Source organism: Pocillopora verrucosa, chromosome 5 (assembly GCF_036669915.1).
Source record: "Pocillopora verrucosa isolate sample1 chromosome 5, ASM3666991v2, whole genome shotgun sequence".
Lineage (NCBI taxonomy): Eukaryota > Metazoa > Cnidaria > Anthozoa > Scleractinia > Pocilloporidae > Pocillopora > Pocillopora verrucosa.
In genome coordinates, this window is record NC_089316.1 from 18,783,856 (window position 1) to 18,807,395 (window position 23,540).

At 37.9% G+C, this 23,540-nt stretch overlaps 2 pseudogenes; both read right to left on the reverse strand.

Annotated features, from left to right (window-relative positions):
• Positions 1-23,540, reverse strand: part of LOC131768810 (uromodulin-like) — a 233,972-nt pseudogene that overhangs the window by 14,044 nt on the left and 196,388 nt on the right.
• On the reverse strand, positions 1,887-16,410 carry LOC131774206 (uncharacterized; annotated as a pseudogene).

Here is a 23,540-nt window from a genome sequence, read left to right on the forward strand (position 1 = left end):
TTTACATTACCATAACAATCCACGTTTACTTCGTTCTAGTTCTCAGAATCTTTTGGCTGTGCCTAGATCCAGGTTAAAGACGTATGGCGATAGAACTTTTTCTGTAGTTGCTCCTAGGCTATGGAATCAATTACCTTGAACTCAGGAGCGTTACCTCTGTTGACCAGTTCAAGACGCAGTTGAAGACATACTTATTTAAATTGGCTAATGATATCTAGTTTTTAGTGGTGTAGTTTAGTTAATTTCATTATAACAGCTTCTAGGTTTTGTATTTTGTAGTTTAAACATTGTTGTACAGCGCTTCAAGAAATTAGTGCTCTAAAGGTGTTTTTATTGTTGTTATTTATTATTAAAGGTCCCTAATACCGATCGACTGTTTGCAAACTTCTGAGATAGAAAGTAAGACTACCTCAGTACATTTCAAACTCATGAAGTTAAACTAGTGAGTAATTCACGAGTTTGTTTTTGATGAGCTGTCACAATTATGATCAATGATTGGACAGTTGTTACTTCTGGCTCTTACTTGGTGTAGAAGACACAGTATACGTCACAATAGCATGTCATCACAATCGGGAATAAGAAATATGAAAACAATAGAATGACGTACACTGCGTCTTCTTCACCAAGTAAGAGCCCTACTTCTCGGGCATCATAGGCCAACTCAACAATTAAAAAGGTAGCTGATGGGCTAATTTTGTCCTAATCAGTTCGTTCCAGATTCTTTTTCGGTGTTCCAAAAAGGTTTCAGCCTGTGTTGTGAGTAACTTTAAAAGCTTCACTCTTATCCTTAATAGACAAGAAGCGATTTTATATGAAAGAATCTCGCCGATAACCATCTAAATGGATCAATACAAGAAGTTATTTATACCAAATAAATAAAAAATGTGAAATCAATTTCTTTGAAGCAAAATATAGTGACAGAGAAAGGCGTCTTTCCTCTTGTCACGAGCATGGGACAAAAATTCTAAATCCCCGTGAGGAATCGAACCCCAAACCTTCGGATTCCGCGCTCCCATGCTCTACTACTGAGCCACAGAGACTCTATGGTGAGCGAGGTCTATTTCAAAGTTCATATAACACGTCCTGCATACTGCTTGGATCAACGATGTCGATAGTGTCATGTTTGTAAGAAAGATGGTAAGTTTTGAACTCGGTGAAGAAATAGAGATCTTTTACGTCTTGTCAAGAGCGTAGGACAAAGAAAAAATTCTGAGTCCCACATGCGGAATCGAACCTCACACCTTCAAATTCCGCGCTCCGATACTTTACCACTAAGCCATAGAGAATCTATGGTGAGCGAGGCCAGGAGCCCATCACTTAATTAAGTAATGGGCTACTGGCGAGGCCCAATACGAAGTTCATGTGTGACAGTCCCCATATTTGTTATTTGAAAAAAACAAAACAAAAAACCGCCCTCTTACTAATGTAAGGAGCAAATTGAGTGAATACCCCCTCCCCCTGACTTTTTTTTACATCAGTAAGGATCAGTAAGGATCAGTAAGTCGTAATCGACGGGGGGAGGAGTCGAAAGGTTTTTCCTTTTTAGGGGGAAGGGGATACACGATTTTAAAGAGGACCAAAGGGATCAGTCGTCACCAACAGAATATAAAGGGGGCACTTTAGGAAATTGAATGGCAATAAACTGCCAATGAGGGGGATCATAAGAATGATTCAGAGGCTTGGGGGGGGGGGAATCAGGTAAATTTTATCGTGACATAACTTAAATCCTTTGACCCTTCCCCCAAAAACCGGTCCCTATATTCTTCATATAACTTTGAGGAATTCTAAGAAGGGGAAAGAAAACTAGAATAAAACTAAGTGTTGCTCCACTTGTACAGCATGTCTACGCTTGATGAGCTATGGATATCTTATCTATAACACATTGCTAACATTTGTAAGAGGAGTAGCCAGCGTGTTGGAGTCCTGATGAGGCTCAGGAATATGATACCAACAGACACCAAGCTGAAGTTGTTTAAGGCAGCCATTCTTCCGTATTTAACATACAGCCATCTTGTCTGGCATTTTTGTAGGGCGAGTGATACTAGAAAATTGGAACGTATTCAAGAAAGGGCACTTAGGGCAGTTTACTGTGATAAGGGGAGTAGTTATGATAAATTATTAGACATGGCTAACCTAAGTACACTGCAGAACAGAAGACTACAGGACATAGCCATTCTTATGTATAAGGTAAAGAACAATTTATCTCCTAATTACATATGTAACCTTTTTCAAATTCCACAACTTAGGTACACACTGCGTAATAATGATTTTGGTATACCTAGATTTAATACTGTCACTTTTGGAAAACATTCGCTTAGATATATGGGACCCAAAATATGGGCAATTGTACCAAGAAATGTAAGAGAACTGACATCCATATCATCTTTTAAATGTAACATACGTAGAATAGACCTTGTTTCTAAATTGACTGATAGTAAATGTGAAAACTGCCTTTTATGTAAGACTTAGGTTAGATTTTAAATTGTACATATATATTGTTTTATTTTTAAATTTCTCAAATTCTTAGGTAGTATTTAGTGTCCCCAGTTAGTGGTTGTATAACTGCTATTTTAGATTTGACACATAAATAAAGGTTGTTGTTGTTGTTGGCAGCGAACATCATCCATCCAGATTGGACCAGACCCCTCACCGTATGCAGCGCTGCGAAGAGCCTGGCGCGCACCAGGATAACCAAGTTGACGACAAACCACGTTGGCTTCGTTCATTGTCCAGTGATCATGGCAAACTGTACCCCACCGCCCGTTGTGGTAAATTTCTACGCGGCCGTAGTTATCAAGTCCTCCGCCCACTAAACGGATGGGTGCGTCCTCTGTTGTGTTATGATAAATTTAATATAATACCTGAATTAAAGATACCTTTGGTAGTCTAAAAGGCATTTATTTATGTATGTGTAGAATTGCTTGTTTCGAACCACTAATTACTAAGGTTATAAAGTTAAATACAGAAGGAATTAAATAAATAAGGGTGCACGATATCTTTAAAAACCCATAAGAGCTTGTTAGAGTAGAAAATTCTCAATCTTCATAGCCAGGGGAAGAAGTCAGAGGCTTACTCCGCTAAAAAAGAAAAAACACAACCGAACAAAAAAAAAAAATACAAAAAATAGACCTCTTGGGTTTTGAAGAAGTTTAATCAATGGCTAGAAAAGCGGAAAAATAAAACTGTTATCTTCACTTTATAAGCCTTGTTAAGCTGAGTGGAATTACGCGAAAATTTTATGCCGAGTTGAAAACAAACCAGAAAACAGATCTCCCACAAAGTGCCCTAATTGACACGTATTCGAGCTGGTATGCGAAGCTTCTACTCTGAAGGGTTACTTCCAACCTTCAGAGGCCGTAAACATCGATTTTCCTTTGATTTGACGGCAAACGCTTATGATGGGGCTCCTCTTTCATGTAATTTCCATATTTTTTTACAGCATGCACTTTACAAAATTCACTCGAAGAAGCTCTTGCCCATGGGAAAATCAAAAGCGGAAGAAAGTCCTTGGTGAAAAAAAAAAATGAAAAAGAAATTTGGACCAAAGAAGAAAGAAAGAAAGAGTACCATTCTGCCAAGAAAAGAAAAAAATTTCTTCGTGACTGCGACCAGTCGCCGTTAAACCAAAATTTGCCACACATAATGTTAAAAAGGAAGTCCCTTTTCTTTATACTAGTACCAGCCTTATACATAAACATTAAAAGTCGCCTCGAACTGTAATTTTGAAAGCTTTCTGTCGATTCGTTGTCTTGCCCCTCTGCACATTTTGTGGTTTTTTGCATTTTTGCCGTGGGTTTTCCCTTTGCCTTTCTTAACTTTGCTCATTATTGTGTCGTCCTGCTCAATGCTCCACTGAGCAATCGAGATAAAAAAGAACATGTCTGCAATGGGTTACTTTTCCCGGGAAATATTGATCCATCGTCATTGACGCCATGAGGTCCCATTGTCCTATTAATTTGCGGTTTCAGGAGGCGAGATAATCTCCACGCATGGCGCGAGTTGTTTGCGATTTTAGGAAGAATTCTACCACTCTGAGCGAATTTATTGTTTATATAGTTTTGACCGACTTTCGTCAAATTTCCCCAAAAAAACTCCAGGAATACTGGCAAATGAAAGTGTGTCGGGGAATTTTGATATTTGAACGAATTTTTTCCCGAAGGACACCCGCGAAAGCGTAAACGAAAAATTTCCGTACAATCCGAGCCGACAAATCTAATTGGTACAAATCAACAATGTGAAGGTCTAAGCGCTTAGCCGGTCGATGAGATGACTGCGGGCTCATTTATGAACACCTACAGCTAATCGAGTCTACAGTGCTTCCGGAGAAAATATCAAATGTTCCCCCACAGTTTTGATCGTCACTAGAACTACAAGATCTCTGTATAGATTATCAAATGTATAGATGACGTCTAGTTAGATATATACATAGAGAAAGAGGGTGCGTTCCCTTGGGAGAATTCGGATCAGGATTTCTGATCTGTGGCGTTCCTTTCGAGCAAATCCTTTTTCAGATCAGTGATCTATCAAATCCACTCTAGACAAGGATTCATCGGATCACGGTTCTGCGTGATCTAAAGACGGATCATTGGATCATTGATCCAACGCGTTCCTTTGGGCGAAGGATCCGAAATTAATCAATTTGCCCAGCGGTGCTTAATTTCAAACTAGTGGGTAATTCATGACCGGAAACGAGTGACCGGAAAGATTGTTGGCAATCGCTCCACAAATTCTGCGATAAACACGAAATAAAATCGATTTTGTAATGTTAAATCGATCGGCCACTGATCGCAGGCATTCAGGGTTCCCAAGTATCCATATCGTAATCAATACTTGTTTCTTTTTTAATTCCAACGTTTGAGTTTACCACGAAAAAATGTGCCTCTAATGAATAGTGCTAATTAGAAAAATTGTGCGCGTTAAAAGCCCGTGCAGTTAGACGAGCCGTTTAGCGAAGAGCTCAATAACCCACGTCTTAAAAGAACGCACGTTTTGGAATTCTCCGAGATCTCGTCTAAAACTCTGTTCCTTTCACGCACCGTAATCTGTGTGATCTTGGATCACAAATTCTAACCCGGATCCTCCCAAAGAAACGCGCCCATAGATTGATAGATAGATAGATAACTAGAAAGATAGACAGATAGGAATTTTTGTACATCTACCTCTACGACAATAACCCCGTCCATTCCTATGATATCCAGGCAAACACCTGCAGTCATATGAGCCAATTGTGTTCACACACTGAGTGTTTGAAAGGCATGAATATGATCCCGTTTGACACTCGTCCACATCTGTAAAAGGATCAGTACTTGTCCGACTTCATCACTCACAAAAACAATCTTTCTAGAGTAATTAGTGTCTTTCTTAGCGTGAGTGTGCGTTTCTGCACTTTTCCTACAATGGTTAGCGGTAGTAGTGCCGAGTTATTGTGTTAGCTTGGCTAACGTTCTACCTAAATTTCTATCGAAGTATTAGGAGTTTTTCCTTGTAGGCATCGCTTAGTTGCCAAGGGCAGAACAGTAGCAGTTTTTGTTCCATGTAGAAAAAAGCTAAAGGAATAGTCTTTGGTAGAGTTAATATTTCAGTAGGTGAAGCATAGGGTCTGCAATTTTTGCAGCTAACTGCAGAAAAATCAATTAAGTCCGCTTGAAGAAAGCCGTCTTTGTGGACAGGTAGCTGAATACAGGAATTGAAGAGCGTGGTGAAATGTTGTCTTACAGTAAATGAGAGCATTGAGTTCAGCGAATAGTGATAGGAGTTAAACATTTCCGTCGGCCTGGTTCTTAAACATGTAATTTATATTCCACATCTTACCTGAACAATACCAACCATTCCCTTGAAATCCATGCTCACACTCACAGTCGTACGAGCCGATTGTATTAACACAATCGGCATTTGAAGCGCAAGAATGTGATCCCGTTCTACATTCGTTTGAATCTGTCGAGGTTAGATTTAAATTCAAATTTAAATTTAATTTTTCTAATGATTGAGTCCTACCTAATCGCCCTAATTGACGATTTCTACGAATGTCAGTCAAATTCGTCAAATCGAAATCAGCCCGGCAGATTTGACGATTTTGACGAATTTTTTGCCATTTCATGCAGCCATTTCCGTCACTGCATGCATTTCTAGGTATATCTGATTACAAATAATGAACATACAGACTTATACCCCATTCCTACCAAATTTAAGCTCAAACATGTGTTAAAGCTGTTTTGTTAAACACGGTTTTGAATTTGTTTTCTTCATTAAAGAAGCTGCCCAAAACCGATGATGTCGACTTCAAATATACAAGTTAGAGACTATTTAAAACCAATGGGAAATTCAGTTTTTCAGTGTTTCTGATTTTCATTTAGTTAAACCCGTTTTAACTTTGCATGTTTTGCTGGCAGGAATGGGGACAAATAGCCAGAATCTGGGGAAACGATTCTACATCAGAACGTATGTTAATCTACTCTAACGTACTCAAATTTGACTGACTGTAAAAGTATTTATAAATATACCTGAGCATGTGTATAGACCATCTCCTGTATATCCACGCACACATTCACAATCGAAAGAGCCTTGTGTATTGATGCACCTGGCATTCGAATGACAGGAATATGATCCAAATCGACATTCGTTTATGTCTGTTCAAGACAAAATCGATGTAATTTAGTGTCAAGCTACATTAAATTAAACAATCCCGTTTCCCCTTTCTCTCTCTTTGTCCATCGCGTTCTTTCCTAGTTCACTCGGAATGGTGTTTTCTTTTGTGTTGTTGTTGTCTTTTTTTTAAAGAAAAGAAAATGAAGTTTACCTCGTCTTTTATATCGCAAGGTTGGATTTCCCGTAAACAAAAACAGCACGAGTACCTTCATTTTCAAATGAATTATGTCTTGGTTTGTTTCTTTCCTTTATTTTTAGCTGTCAGTACCTTTTTTGCAGTTTTGTTGTTATCTTGTTTGACTGTTTCTTGTTTTGTTGATGGTTTGTGTTGGTTTTGTTGTTGTTGATGTTTTTCCTTTCTTTGTCTCCTCTCACTCAAGCACCCCTGATTTGTAGATGACTGAGAAGGATTCAGATGCTTTCATTGAAAGCCTTTTTGACAGCTTATATAAGAAATGCCACCCCATCAGTTTGAACGTGGTATTGCCCAAAGCAGCCGCTCAGAATGACCGCGCTCTCTGATCAGGTTTTAGAAGTTATCATTAAAGGAGGGGCATCTATTGATGAAAGGCTGTCAAAGCTCGTTATTTCTAGTCTGTGACGACGGCTACAGAATACAGTAGTGTGATACGTTCTAGCATGATTTATCTCAAAATTACCTGCACATGTTGCACGACCATCCCCCAAATATCCGGATAAACATCTACATTCGTAGGAGCCTTGTATGTTCACGCACTGAGCTTGTGCATGACAGGAATGAGATCCTGACTGACACTCGTCCACGTCTGTAAAACGAAGATTATCGCGAATCAGATGTCAAGTTTAGTCATATTTTAAAAGGATAAAGTATCAAATGCCAAGCAACATTTCACCAACCATTTACAAGGAATTTACACCTCTCTTATACCGACTGTAGGCTTTTTCACTTATCAGTGCAAGTTACGTCTGACCTGATTCTGTATATCTGAGCTAACACTTGCAGAATTCAGCCAAAGCGTGTTGAAGATTGTTAAGTTGTTCTTATGACTGGTTTTGGTCTCCTCCTACCTGCACATGCAAAAGTGCCATCCCCTGCATAACCAGGTAAGCATCTACATTCGTAAGATCCTTGAGTATTCACACACTGGGCTTGTGCATGGCAGGAAAACAAACCCTACTGACACTCATCTACATCTGTTTGAAACAATTTAAATAAGTTACAGAAACACAACGACAAGCGAAGCCAAATGCACTTTAACTGATATAGAGAATAATACGTGGGCGTGCGTAGATATGGAATTTCTCTTTGAGTGTTCAACTCGATAGCTCACGAGTGAGCACAGCGAACAAGTCAGATGTCAAGTTGCACGCGAGAAGAGAAATTTCATATCTGCAAGCAACCATGTATTATTTTGTTGATCATATTAACACAATAATAGCTCTTTCTTGACAAGAGAAGTTATCTTTATTAATGAATGAAAATAAAAAAATCGCCAATCCCTGAATAAAAATCGTAAAGAGCATTGGCAGATGAAAAATGCGTTGAAACAATACAAAACCAAACAATGGGCGTAATTTTCAATACACAAAATTCTCAGTTAGTGAATTGGTCCTTACCGACAGAAGAAATCTTTCAGGTACACGGCCAAAATTGGCCTGTGGCAAATCTTCCAATTGTCGATTTTCGTCCTTAGGCGCGAGAAATGCCATTACCAAAGCGACTGGATACGTAATTTTCGGTTTTTCTTTCCATATTTTGGTTTTTTTCCCCTTTTAGCAAAGTTTGAACGTTACTATCTGTAAGCGATACGGATTTTTCAGTGTTTTAGCAGCCATAATCTGAAAAAATTCCGACAATGCAAACGACCTTAGATTGAGAATAGTGAAGGCTCCGTCTTCACTCTAATATCTGGGCGAGTGGCGCGAAGGGGGAGTGACGTGTCAGCAGATGATTGGCGATATCAAACACACATAAAAAAAATACATTTTTTCACCTGTGTTGTCACAGCTTTTCTCAGCGCTGGAAATCCTCATATAACACGGTAATTTGTATCATAAATAAAATTTATTAATTTTGCATCGGCATTTCAACCCAGATATTCTCCAAGTGTATTTATGCTGCTTGAAGTAGTATTTACCATAACTCAAAATATGCCGATTTTATTCATCCCAACCGCTACAGCAAGAACTCGTGTTGAAAACTATTAGAAGCCCTTAGTTTTACTTTATTTTACCAATCCGGGGGATGGAAAACTTAGACTCCCCTCCCATAACATTTCCCTACTTAGTACCCCAAAAGAGTGGTAGTGAAATACGCGAAGTCTAGTGTTTTAACGACCAATACAGAAAAGAGTACCAACCTAGACAGTCTCCCTCTTCGAAGGTATATCCAGTGGGGCATACACAAGTGAAGGAACCATAGCTATTCACGCAAGTCGCACCTGCTGGACAGGAGTCAGCGAAATATTGGCACTCATTGTAATCTGGAATCAAAAGAGGTAATAATAATAGCAATGATCATAATAATAGTTACTCCAGTTTAAGTAACCTTATGTTGACGAGGAGGCAAGATAGTAATCAAAAGCAATGCATCTATGAACAATAACTATATATGAATATGGAAACGATCCTTGCAGTTATGAACACTACTTAAATAGTAGTAGTAGTAGTAGTAGTAGTAGTAGTAGTAGTGATAATAAGGTCTGAAACGCACAAGCCTAAATTTTTTTTCAGGCCATGTTTTCACTACAACTTAAGTTGTGTTCATAACTGCGAGGATCGCTTCCATAGTCGTTTCTTCAACCGCAGTTCACATATATGATTTTCAATAAGTATATATGTTTTACATATTTTGGACGAAAGGTAATTCTGCTCAGTCTATTAAAAAATATACCGTATTTGCACAATATCACTTTCCATCGAGTAAAAATGGTAACCTTAGATCTTTTTGTTTACGAGGGATTGAGGGAAGTCTCAAGCACCCACCGGGATATAGCGAGGGGCTTTTGATCCTGTTAACACCAACCTCTCTTACAAGTGAGTCCGTGGCAGTCTGTACAATTTACGTCATTCCAAGTAAACTCATTAAAGAAACCAAGAGTGTGAACACAGTCTTGGTTGTGCAAATTGTTTGGTTGTCCTTCTGCCCAGTAATGGAAGTCTAAAGGGGTCTCATCGCTCCAGACGAACGAACCTTCGGTGAAATTATCAGACAGACCCAGCCACGATTGTGTACTGCCGTGTAGACTTTGAACAAATACGTTTTCTTCTTGGCTGTGTATGCTAGGAAGATTTGCGTCCAGGGAAGCACATGTCTCCTGACTATTTTCCCACGAGTCACAAGACAAGACTTTTCTAAAGCAATACCCATTGTAATACGTCCAATCGTCCTGACATATGTCTTCTAAAATTAAGTGAACAAAATAAGATGAACATTATTACTGTACCGATTTAATTGAAGGCTGCCTCTGTTTTTCTTTCATATATCCACACGCAATCAAAAATTTGGTTTAAAAGACTTTGCCAATAAGATGAATTACATTTTCATGTTTTGAGGAGTGCAGCTATCGTCGACAGACTTTTACAAGCCACCGACTTGAAATTAGATGCTGAGCTCCTGAGCGAAAATCGCGCTAGTGGAGGTATCACAGCTAACTCTTTTTTTAGATGAATTAAACTATTTAAACAGCAAAAAGTGCTAGTTACGAGATGGAAATAAGTTTAAATTGCTTACTATAGGAACAATCCGTTCGTTGGTGACGCGGTGCAATAAGTTGCAGATTTGTTATCCTATGTGCTCGTTATATCATCGCCTTAACTAAACATCCCTGCTCCCTGATAAATTTGAGTGAAAGTCAGAAAGGACGACTAGGTCGAGGTCAGCTTTCAGGCTTGAGCTTATCTATGAAAGTTACACAAGCTTAACAAGGATCGAACTATTTTTATCGCTTTTCAAACAAGAAATATCATATAAAAAGCACAAAATAAAGGAAAACCTCGTAGTTAAATGAATAAAGGGGATAAGTTTCTAAAGAAACTGTGGTGCTGCGTCTGTGAGACAGTATAGCAGGTAATTTAGTGTTAACAACTGAGTTGAAGGCGTAAGTTGACCACTGTAAAGGGCGAAAAAAGCTGACGTTTGGAACGTCAGCCCTTCGTCAGAGCGATCGAAATCAATCGCTCTGACGAAGGGCTAACGCTTCAAACGTCAGTTTTCTTCGCCCTTTACGGTGGCCAATTTACGTTTTCAATTCAGTTGTTAAAACTAAATTACTTGTAGTTAAACATGCGCTAACTTAAGTCCAAATCAATTTAACAGCAGAAAGGCGAGGGTGTTCCCTCCCAGACAACAATGAAAACAGACGTCAAAAACTTCCTACGAAACTTTAATTATTTGAACATGAGAGCAAAGTTATATTTATTATTTTACAAAATTTGCCAAAACTCCATTACCTGGCAATACTGCGTACGATACGGTAAGAGGATCAAAGCGTTGAATGAAAAGTTCTTTGACACACATTCTAAAACTTGTGTTGGTTACAAACTGCAAAGAAAAAACTTAAAATCAAAATAATGATAATAAACGTAAGGTAATACAGAAATCTGCTGTAGAAATTCTTCAATCTTTATGAAATGGCCATAGCCCTACCTCTACCCAACATTCGATTCCGTTGCATTCTGCAGCGGCAGAGTCTTGTCCACTGGTAGAATGTTTTGCAGTAAGCAGAACTATCGGCGGTTTGGTGTAGTTCTGAGTAAATTCCATGTCCTGAAAAGTGACAAGCGTATTTTCTTTCACAGACAGGAGAAAAAAATCTAAATTACTTTTAAATTGCGCTTATCTTTACTTCCTAAGCGACCATTCAAAGATACGTGATGACAGTTGCCAGAGCTAACCTGACAGAAGGCAAAGTTATGACTCCTTGGAGGTGACCCGTTATTTGGGAAATATTCATCATTATGCTCTGTAATCAGAGGTTCCGGAGGGCGGTCAAATGTTAACCAGTCCTACGATGAAAACATCAGAAAAATGGATGATGATGGAAAAAAGGCCAATTACCAGTTACCATTGTATATGGAACTGTAGTTCCAAATAAAATATATTATACTTATATATATATATATATATATATATATATATATATATATATAGATATGTACACATATAGTGAATTGGGTTAACTTGTTAGATAAGATAATCGTGCCGCCAGATTTGATAAAACTTACAACTGAAATTTCTTCATGAACACCAGCGAAGTTCTGAAGCTCCCTCAAGCAGATTTTGAAGGAGGCTGCTGATACGTCTTCGAGCCAAACACTCGCAGCATCATGCTTCAGACCCTTCCTGTGGTGTTTAGCTGTCACAAATACCGTTGGTGGATTGGAATATGTTCCCTGAGATGCAAATTGCGAAACTAGACTAAAGACACGTTGACTGAGGTAGTGATCAGTGCACTCTTTCTGTGACTTGCTTGGGTGCCAGAACGAGTAATATTGTTATATACCTAGACTTTCACCCAACAAAACAAGCACTGGGATTGGTTAATTCTTGGTGACGTGCCCCTAATTAAATTCAAATGTATCCCGACCGGGATACCATTGCGCAGTTGCCTGCGCGTCGAATACAACAGTCGTTTGTTTGTTTTTGCCACATGATTGTTTAAGGGAAAGTCTAAATATATAGCAAAGCACTTAATGTATGGTCCCTCGGGAAAACAAAACAAACTGTTTCCCACAGGAAAATACATTACCTTTGTATTGTATAATGCGTAAGCAGGAGTAAACAGCAGCAGTAAGAAGAGCAGAATCAATATGATCTCAAATATCGAGGCCACTAGTATATAGGTGTGAGATTTTCAATGAACCACCCCCTTCCCCTCATTTTCCTATTTTTATTTTTATCTTTCAATCTCTCAGGGATTAGCATTACACTAATGCAAATTGGTACTACTGATTCTTACAAAATGAAGTTTCCACTTCTCGTGTTTATTTTCTAACAAAACAATCTTCATACTATTGATAAGGCAATGTGGGGCTTTTTTGGGGTCCAACGCTAATCCTTAGATCAATGGAATAGAAATAGCAACCAGAAAAAAAAGTTTGATAAGATGCTTACGCTGGGAATAGTAACTGTTTGACAAATAGTCCCAGTCCACCAAGTGGGAAATAATTCTTCACCAGAAATTCCTCCTGTGGGAGCACCTTGATATGCAATCCAATCAACCGAAGCAAAACTGTCTGCAGGGTAGTCATTTCTTCCTGCTCGAGTGACACAGGCTGTAAACTGAGTGGTGTTAACGCTTTCAACCCAAGCTGTAACAGCTTCGTGAACAAAAGAAGCATCCGAATAATTGACATGGTTAACTGTGAGCAGCACGTGTATTTTACTGTGTAAACTTTACTGTGTACTTTACTTTTACACTACCTCTTAATTTTGAAAGTCTACCAGCACTTAGAGTGACGGTACATGTTACTGTCCTGAAATTTATTGGATATTATACCTCCAACCAAACACTCAGAGGAGTTTCCTGTGTACACACTGGGTCAGCATTGTTTGAGTCACAATTGAAAGCAGTAGCGAGTACTAATGGTGGGGCGTAGTATGGACTTGGAAAGCGCACATTCTGAAGGAATAGATCACAAAAACTTAGACTGGTAAGTATCATCAGTAAATCAGTAAATCAGTACCGAGTGTTTGATTACTTCCCCTTTCAAGCACACACTCTGCTCTTCTTCTTTGCTTCTCTTCTTCTCTTTTTCCCTTATTCCTTTTCTCTCTTCTTCTTATCTTCTCTTCTTCTCCTTCTTCTACTTTTTCTCTCTTTACTCTTACTTTTCTTGATCGTGTTCGTGTTACCTTTTTATATCAAAGCTGCCACCAAACATACTCAATGAACCCTAATGGAAGCTTTAGAACAATTTTCTTTTTATTTTCACGAAAACTTGTGTGATAAGAATGAATATACCCCATACCTTGCACAGGGCAAAATTGGTTTCAAAAGTTAGTCCATCATTCTCAGAGAACATGACCTCTGACGATACTTTCACTTGCCATGATGATGGATAGTCACCTTGGTACGCCATCCAGCTCTGAAGATCAAATTGAGAAAAACAATTATAAATAGATAAATAATTGTAATAAAGACCACAAGTATAGTCGTGATATATCATTCTTTTGAAGTATAAACTCAACTGGATGCCAGCTTATGTATGCAATGTAGTGTCTGAGGTTGAAGTGGAACCATCTGACCTTCAGCACTCATGATTCCAAAGTGTAAGAGAGGAAAATTTATAATTCCTTATAATTCAACCGCCAATATTTGTCATTCATGAAACTGCTTCCACATCCGAATGTTGTGCGTAGTGTCTAGCTCCAGTAAAAGAGAACAGAATTTTTACCAACCACAGATAGATTGTTATGCGGTCCATCAAATTTCCTCCATTCTTGCAAACAAACTTCAAACCGAGTTGTTGAAACGTGCTCGATCCAAACATTCATGGCGTCCTGCATTTGGTTTGGAGTTCCATGCTTCATAGTGACGTGAACTTTAGGAAGCGAGGAAAAGGCCTAGAAATGGTAAATGTTGTCATTCCGAGTTTCATTACTAGATATATTTATACTTGAATTAAAATGATCAACTTGATAAGCAACCACGAAAAAGGCTCCTTTTTAAACAGTTGTGATGTCGTTACTTCGGCACGCCCCTTCAATCAGCTCAAATGTGTTAAAAAGCTCGACAAGATTAACGTTGTACTAAATTATTTTTATCCTTCCTGTCCTTTTTTTATGTTTGCTCCATCGATTTTTATTAAAAGTAGCTGTTAATGGTTTGCATTTTTTTATCGGCGTGTCCCCAACAGTCTGCTGTGTTGAGCTAGTATGTTTGACTGTCTCGCTAAAGTTCAACACGGTGTCACCATCGTCCTCTTTGGTCGAAATTTTTTTGGCAAATGTTTGTAAACATTTCCGGTAAGAAAACGAGGGCATCATCACGGAAAGAAAAAAAATAATAAAAGAAATTATATGAATTTTAAGTGATTTCTGATGGTAAAGATCGATGCTACTCCTTTCCCTCTGAAAACCACCTGATTCCCCCCCCCAACCCAACCCCTCCCCCTTGTGCGGTGACTATCCAAGTCCTGAAACAATACGCAGCTGATATATGAATCAGTTTACCTGAGCAAATGCAACCTGTTTGCATTTTGTACCAGTAGTAAATATGCTAAAACTAGCCTCTCCATGATGTACTCCTGACTGGGAATCCTGAAATGCAAACCAATCGATGGTAGTGGAGTTGCTCTCGATGCCTCGGCCACCTTTTACGAGGCAAGCTTTGAAGTCATTTGTCGTGACTTCCTCCACCCAAATAAACGCTGGATCATGGACAACGTGGGACTCGTTTCCGTGGTTAATCGAAACAAATAGACGAACGGGCGATCCATCGGAGAAGCTGTTGCTGAATGAGACACGCTTGCACCGGAAATCATTATTTCCCACGAGATTTATGCCAATTTTGCCTCTTTCAACTCCTGTTATAAAAACAACAAATGAAAGAAAATATGTACACTGTATTTATTCTTAATTTTTTCGTTCTTAATTTTAGGATTATTTTGACTTCTGGCTTGAGTTTTTCTCAAGTTCATCAATGGAGAACTTGCAATTTGATGGTAAAAGTTGCCAATGTTCAAAGACAATTATCTAGAATGAATAATGCCGTTGGTAATGTATCCAAACTGGCTGAGGGGAAATATTTTGCGGTCTGTCTCTGTGTTACGCATGATGAAAGGAAATGGTATATTTAAAAAGCGTGAGGAAATAATAATGATTAAAAGGGTTCCTATTTAGAGCATAATAAGTTGGCATTACGCTGCATTCTTTCGTGCGAATGTGGATCGCTTTAGATAAATGGATGAAAAGAATAACAATTTATCTGAGAGAAAAACTTGTTTTCATTCATAGTCCGTTTATGCGTGTTCTGGCAAGATACTTTATTATGGCCATCCCTAAAGTTTTGCACCAAGAATTCAGTTATTGGGGTTTCAAAATTTAATAAGAACATCAACGACGCAGTCAGATGCACTACAGCGGTGTGACGCTTTTTTGTCTTGCCATAATTTGACATCAGCTATTACCTATCTCTAGACTGACGTACAGCAAATTGTAACCTGTTGATATGTAAACCACGGGCAGCGTTTCGCTGATGCCTTTGGATATTCTTTTCAGAAAAACCCTTTTTCTTACATTTCACGAATGTTGTTCTGTTTGATTTTTGTTTTCTTGTGGGATGGATGTTAAAAGTCATCTGAACTAGAATATTAAGACCTACTTGACCTAAGCTGAGAGTTCCGATGGATATTTAAGTCTACAATCATATGTTGGAGCAAGCAAGCATAAAGTTGGTCGCGTTAATTTTTGTCCTAATATATGACCTCGACTAAGTAAGCCAAACAATATGTATTGTTAAAAGCTCTGTCTCTATCGAAACAGCTCCTTTCAAAATATTGCGAATGATGTAAAGCGAAAGTAATCCTAGTTTACTTGTAAAACTACGTTATTTGCATTGAACTAATTATGCATGCTAATAAAACAACGAATTTTAGTCACCTGTAGTGCCTTCAAACATAAGAGACTGCCATATCAAAGGGAGGAAAACCAAAACACCTTTTAACGTTGAGAGTAGCATATCTCCTGCCTTAACGTTATTGCCTTTGACGAGAATGGAAAATACACCCAGGAGAGCTGAAAGATCGATGAATGTAAAAACTGTTGCGTGATGCAAATATTTCCTCGCGGAATTAAGATCACCTCAATTCCAAGAGGAAATATTTACGATAACATGTCTTAGCGAGCTTATAGCAACTTAAACTTTATATTTTATTTTTTTATCTATTTTTAGTTTTCGAGGACGCTCGAAGGTCATGAAACATAAATGTCAATGGTCCATTTGTTTTGGCATTTCCTCGCGGAAAACGTCTTAAATGAAATTATAAATTTGTTATTAGACATTGATATAAGGAGTGAACTTGAACTGCATTTAACTTCGTTACTTGACAGTGATTCGAGCAAAGAACAGATCCATTTAAGTCTTCAACAAGTGACGCGACAACTGACCTTCCCTGGAGCGTAGTTAGCTCATAAACACCTGATTAAAACCCCAGACATAGTTTGCAATTACGATAAACCTCATTATATCTTCATTGACAGCGGCTGAACAGAATCGAAAATCACATCTCAAATAACAGCAGATTCTCAGAATTAATGAACTCTATTAGTTTGATCTCATGGCCTCCAAGTGTTTCCATGGGATAATTGAAAGAGAAGCTTTGGGAAATAAACAAAAGATATTGCTTTGCCGGCCTGAAGTAGTATCGTTGAAGCAAATCGCTTTTAACATCTTTAACATCAAACTTAGGCTCTTCGCACAGAGTTTGAGCTGAGATTAAAGATTAACCCCTCCAATATGTCACTGCCAATCATTAAGAATGTTTGGCTTCGTGGCTTCTATGGAACCTTCTAGCTTCTAGCTGTAGACGTCTATCAAATTAAATAATTTAATTTTTCACTCACACAAGATTATCTGCCAATTTGGTTTGTTTAGGTTGATAAAATGTGCAATCGATCCAGTTATAACAATTGACACAGTGAGAAAGAAACTCGATATTCAAAGTTTGGTACTGGCAGCCGCTTACGCGTATTTTGAACTGCTCCATATCATTCCTGACTAAAATTTTAACTCCAAGGTAACCCAAAAGTAGATGGAAGAAAAAAAAAATTTTGACTTCTTTCATCGGTTTTTTCCCATATTGATTGTCAGAGGCCCTTAAATTTTATTCAACGAGAAAGTGAAAGTTCATTGTGTTGTTTTTGATTGATGGTAATTAAATCGAAAATCTATTCTTGTATATAATGTTTACGTGTCTAAGGAAATACTTTTCCTCCTGAATAACGGCTTTTTAACATATTAAACTGTTAGGAAATAGCATATCTGAAGAGCTTTACATATTTATAACAGATAAAAAAAATAGTTTCGCATTAGGTTCCATTTTCCTTATTTTTTCGTATGGTTTTGTGATTAAAAGTAGCTAGTTCATCTGAATCGTGCGGATGTAATTATAGTCGTTGTAAAGGTGAATGGACAAAACGCTTTTCAACGTTAGCACAGTGTAACTCAATGCTCTAAAATCATTGCCATTAGAAGTAGCAAGAGTTGGAAACTGTCATAGGAAAAGGAAGAAATGGGGAGCTTTCCATGATGATTCATTACATAAGGCAAATCTCAATTCAGTGATAAAATACTATTTCCAATTTGCTAGTTTAGTGAGCTATTAGCAAAATGAAAACTCTTTTTATTAAATATTTATTATGGCAGATCACGTCGATAGTCTATTTTTGGCATTTCTTCGCTGACTTTCCTGACTAACTCTGCTTGCAGTTGTTTGTGTACGTCCTATCCTATTTCTCGTTACAATCCCCCACTCGGTTCCATTCATGATCTGCTTGGAGAGTAGAAAATGAAGGAGGACATGGAAATATCAGTTCTTAATTAATGCAATGGGTCTTTTATTTATTTTTCTCCCTTTATTCCTCCAGTTTTCCTTCACAGTACGAAGCTTCACAGCCACCTGCAACCTTTTTGGTTATTCTGATTATTGAATTTGGAAAGTTCTGTTTAAAGCCCATCAGACATGTCATCATTTAAAATTAAATAAAGGCACCAATGGAAAAGGGTGACCCTGAAGTCTGACCTTTCTTAACCGGAACAGCCTGCGAGCGTAAATTATTAAGGTTTCGGAATCTCACTTTACGCTTAACTAAAAGTCTTAAAGAAAAGAAACGATATTTTTTGCCGAAGAAACCACGTTCTTCTTCTCTCGCTGATTTTGTGAATGTCAGTAGCCTTGTCTCAGAAGAAGTCACGCACATGTGCACGAATATAACGAGTGCTCATGGAGGAATGCTCTCAAAATAACCTTTGTCACGCAATCAAAGAGAAGTTGCCAACATAGCAGGGTTCTTTAAAAAGCGCAGAGAGTCTGTCAGACTGACTGACCACTGGCAGCAGTGTATTCTTTTATCTCATTTTATTAATATATTTGTTCATGTATTTTGATAATTGTAAATATGATCAATCTTTTAATAAACCATGCAAGCTGAAAAAACAGTTCTTATGTATAATGCAAACAGTCGGCGTAGCTTTACTTAAAAAAAAAAAAAGACGGAAGAAACCGCTAAGAAGACTAGTAAATACACAATGGGCCGAGGAGCCGCGTTTGATGGCCCTTTTATTTAAATTCACCTAACAATGCTGTTTGACCGTCAGTACATGAGGGTCTTAATGGGGTTAACTGTTAGCCGTAAAATATGTTCCAGGATTGTCTCCATAATCGTATGAATGTGTTCTTCTACGAGCGCCCCAGGCTTTGATGGGAAAGCTGGTGACTCTTCGAACAGTGAACGTCTCCATTTTACCAAAGCGTCCACTTTTCGAACAACAACTGTGACATATGAGCAACAAATTTCCATTAAAAAGGTAAAATGATATCAACGTGACAATTACGTCTTCATGTTTTTTCACGAACCGTTTTGCAATCAGGCTTTTTCATGCCTTTTTGTTTCCGGTTCTTGTTTACTTATGTTCATCTTGAATTTTTTCTTTTGCCCAACTTTTTCTTGTGTCTAATTCAGGTTTTGTTTTTCGCTTGCTTTTGGTTTACAGCGTGGTTTTTGGTCTCGTCTCTCACTTTAGCGTTTAAAGTACATTTTACAGTAACATAAGTGCAGGAAAGCCTTTCTGTATTCAAGTATATTAAGCTTTGCCATTGTTAACATGAAGTTACACTCCGTTTTTCATGTCAGTGTAAGCGAGTATATTCTATCCAGATCTGACAGAATAAAGCCAATAAGTGCCGTTTACCGCCTGTCCACCTTCACTTGCCTGAATTTCTCTAAAACCTCAGCTGGAAGCTCCAGGATTATACCGCAAGGCACTGAAAATCAACGGACTGCTTGTTCACGTACTTTCTTCAAAGACAAACTCTTTGGACTATTTGTTTCTGCCAGCCTTTTCTAATGTAGGGGGCTTGACATTCGGAGAAATTGATCTTATAAACTGCGTCCTTTATGTATGCTATAGTCGCTGTAGTCGTAGAAATTTCGGTGTTGCTTGTTTGGGTTGTTGCGGTAGGCCGGTGAGTGTTTCGTCGGATGGAGTCGTCGTTAAAGTTGTTTTCTGAAAAAACACGGTCAAGGTATTTGTTCTCGTTGGATGAGCTGTCTGTCGTGTTGCACACTAGTTACACTCGTCTTGTTATAGCTCTAATAGTGGTGGAATGCGTCGATTCGTCGTGTAGTAGGTGATCAACATAGCGTAGTCAAATCGGTCTCATTTGTTGGCAAGTCAAAAGGGCGCGTTCCTCGATGTTCTGCATCACAATTTCTGACACAACAAGGGAAGCTGAAAACCTCATAGTTGTATCGAGTAACTTTTTGTAGTGTTTACCGTTGTACGGAAAGTAAGTTGACGTCAGGCAAAAGTAGTATAGCGCGTCTGACTAGCAATTCCCGCGCGGCCTGGGTCCGAGTTTGAGTAATAATTTATTCATGCCATGTAGGTACACGTGTTAGGGTTATTAGATAATTATATTCATGACGTGTAGGTACACGACGGTAAAAATTGATTATTTAATGAGCGAGTGTCCATGTCACTATATGGAACGGTAGCGTAAAAATCATCCATGTGGGATACCTATTTGTGTGATGCGCATGTGCAATCTTCTGATTAGAAATGTACGCATGCGCAATGCTTTAGAGCCAGTCCCTATGTGGTATGAATGTCACGAAATGTCCTATGGCTGGTACTTATGTGGTGTAAGACGTCACAAAATGTTACGTGTGACGTCATCTGCCCAGACTTGCCCACCCAAGCTAAATCCCAAGAGAGATGTTGTCTAAACTTGTCTAGGACTTGCTCAAGAGTTGTCTAGTATTGCTTAAGGCTGTCCGAATCTCTAGAGGTTAGGATTTATTATTTAAAGTGACGTCGTTTTAAGTAGAAGGAGTCATAAACATGTCTGTTTTTCATTATCCCTACGATTTTACGTGTACATGCAAAACGTGTCTGCTTACAACGCGTTTCACGTGGGTGGATCATCTTACATCCAATGTATTACTTGGTTGGTTACTGACATCGAGGCTATGACAGAATTTAAGCACTCTTTAAAATGGTATCGCTTACGCCAGAAAAACCGAGGTATTCTTAGAGATTCAGCCAGTCTCTATTACCATGGATTGTGACAGAGCTCTCGAGAGTCCTAGAGAAATTATCTATCTTAGTTATCTCTGCTCCCCATCTCGAGTACAACTTCGATATCGACCAGAGCAAGAAAAAAGGCCGCGCAAGTGTGTTGTTACATCCAATTTCGGGATGGGAGGATCCAAGGCTCAAAAGAAAATTTCCAATCTAAAACGCAAGATTCGTCAGCAAGCATCGAAACATGTTCATTCTTGTAAGGAAAAAGATCTGGAAATACAGGAATTAAAACTAAGGGAAAGACATCATGACATTATATTTCGCGATGCCTTACGATACATTTACCACCCCTATGGAAACCAGAGATGTATCTACTATACCAACTGGGATAAAGAAGTCGCAGATGGTTTCCATTCTGCCTACCACGAAATAGATTACAGATAGAGAGACAAAATGTAAAACCATGTAAAAGTTTATTAATTACAAAAAGTACGCTACAGGTGTTGAATAAAAATGTGTAATATTATAATTGTTTGAATTGTAATTAGTAGTTAACCAAAGATAATCTTCTATAAGGGGTGCTGCTACATCTTCCTCATAATCTACAAAACCCCAATTTATGACTGGTGTGACATTACAAATCTGATTCACAACCATAAAAAAGTGAAATTGGTTAAAAAGTACAACAATTTCATCATCTTCCATATCTAAAAGACACCATAGTGTGGGAAAAAACTCGTCGAGATCCTCCAGAGGGAAATCATCCAAAGGGAATTCATTCTAAAAATGTAAAAAATTTAATTTCATAGTCATTACTTGACCAAGTCGTAGCCAACCACTCGTACCTATGGAGCTCTCTTTCTTGGATATCATAAAAACAATGTATGAATTGGTTTATGTTATACAGTGAAAGAACACAATTTAAAAAATCAACATCTTGAAAATAAACAGCTAAATTAAAGTTTTCCATGACTGATAATTCAAATTTTAAATTGCTGAAAAACCAATAGAGGGCATCTGTATCCACATAGTTTTGATGTATCTACGAAAGAGAAACCCCATATAAACGAATATGAAAAAGTTGACCATAAAAGTAATTTTGCAGTAATTCCATGGGTATGCGATTACTACCAGGTATTATTTCAACAAACGGTAACACGGAATTAGGTAAGATATACAAATGTAAATAATGATTCCATAATTGTCTTGGCGTATAAAAACCGTGTCGTTCTTCAGCAACTAATTGTAACCTGAGGTAAAAATTTCTCATAAAACATGCTTGTATTGAAAAATAACATCTGGGAAGAGATCGTTGAAAATGTCTTCGTAAAGAACGAATTAAATAGTATGTGGTAGTCTTTATAATCGGAAATCTAACTAAAAGTCTACAGATTGATTCTTGAGGTATCTATAAAATAGAAAATAAACGTACTCGCATAAATAAATTGCTATGACAATAAGATCGGTTTAATCTTCTTGTTTCGTAGATACCCGCATACATATCACTTATTACAGTATTTTCTAAAAGAACATCAAAAAGTAATTGATAATAAAATGTATCGGGAAATAAGTGATGCGCTTGAAAAAAACTATTTTTAAATTCCATACAAAATTGCACATGAATCACATAATATTCCAGGCTATTTATTATAATTCTTAGAGCTTGAAAAAGAGCTCTTAAAGAATTTCGAATGAAATTTGTTTCTTGATCAGTCACATAGAGCAAACATAAAGTTGACAGGTAATCATGTGGAGGAATCTGAAATCATTAAAAAAAAGTCTAATTGAATTGCTATTGTGTAAAATGTCGTAATAAAAAGAAAAATGAGCTCTCATATAAAATTCAGACTCTCCTACATGTCAATAAAATTCAAAGAGCAAAAAAAAAAAGGTTATCGAAAACGTTCACGAAACATATAGTGGCAATAACGAATAGAATCACGATTTGAATGCGCAGGGAAACGCAATTGAAACCTAAAAAATTGGTATAGTACTCTTCTAATGTGATGAAAAAAAGCTACTAAAAACTCAGCGAAAGGAAAGTGTTGAGTCAAAAACAATCTGCGTATATGAGCTGGAACGATTTCATCGATATAGCGTTCAAAATACGTGTTAAAATCTGGAGGTTTATAAATTTCAATTCGAATCAAATCATGTTCCACATCCAGTCTAGTAAGAATATTCCGCATATCGGTGATCAGACGAAGTAAATAATTGCTCATAAACTCATGATCGACGATAAAATACGATGCTTCAAATACGTCATGCATCTAAAGATGAATAGAAAAAAGGTTGTCTTAGTTTTTTAAAATTTTTTTTTTTGAAATGTTCACGCAAACAACGATTCGTAAAATAAAAAACACACACACCTGTTGAATCCTGGCTTCGAGCGCTCCAGGTTGAAGCAATGCTTCCAAATCTTGGATGGCCTGTTGTCTTTGTGCTTCTCTCCTTGCCAAATCCTCGTTTATCGGTGGATTTCTTATTGGATCGATGGCGGCTTGGGCAGCAAATGGTCGTCGGCAGTGTCCACATGCAGCCGATGTATGGACATGTTGCTGGTAACATGCACGGTGAACTCGTCTTGTACAGCATGGTGTCGCTGTAGCATTATACATGTTTACAGTAATTGAAGTCAAACAGATGAAGCAATCGTAGGGCGCTCCG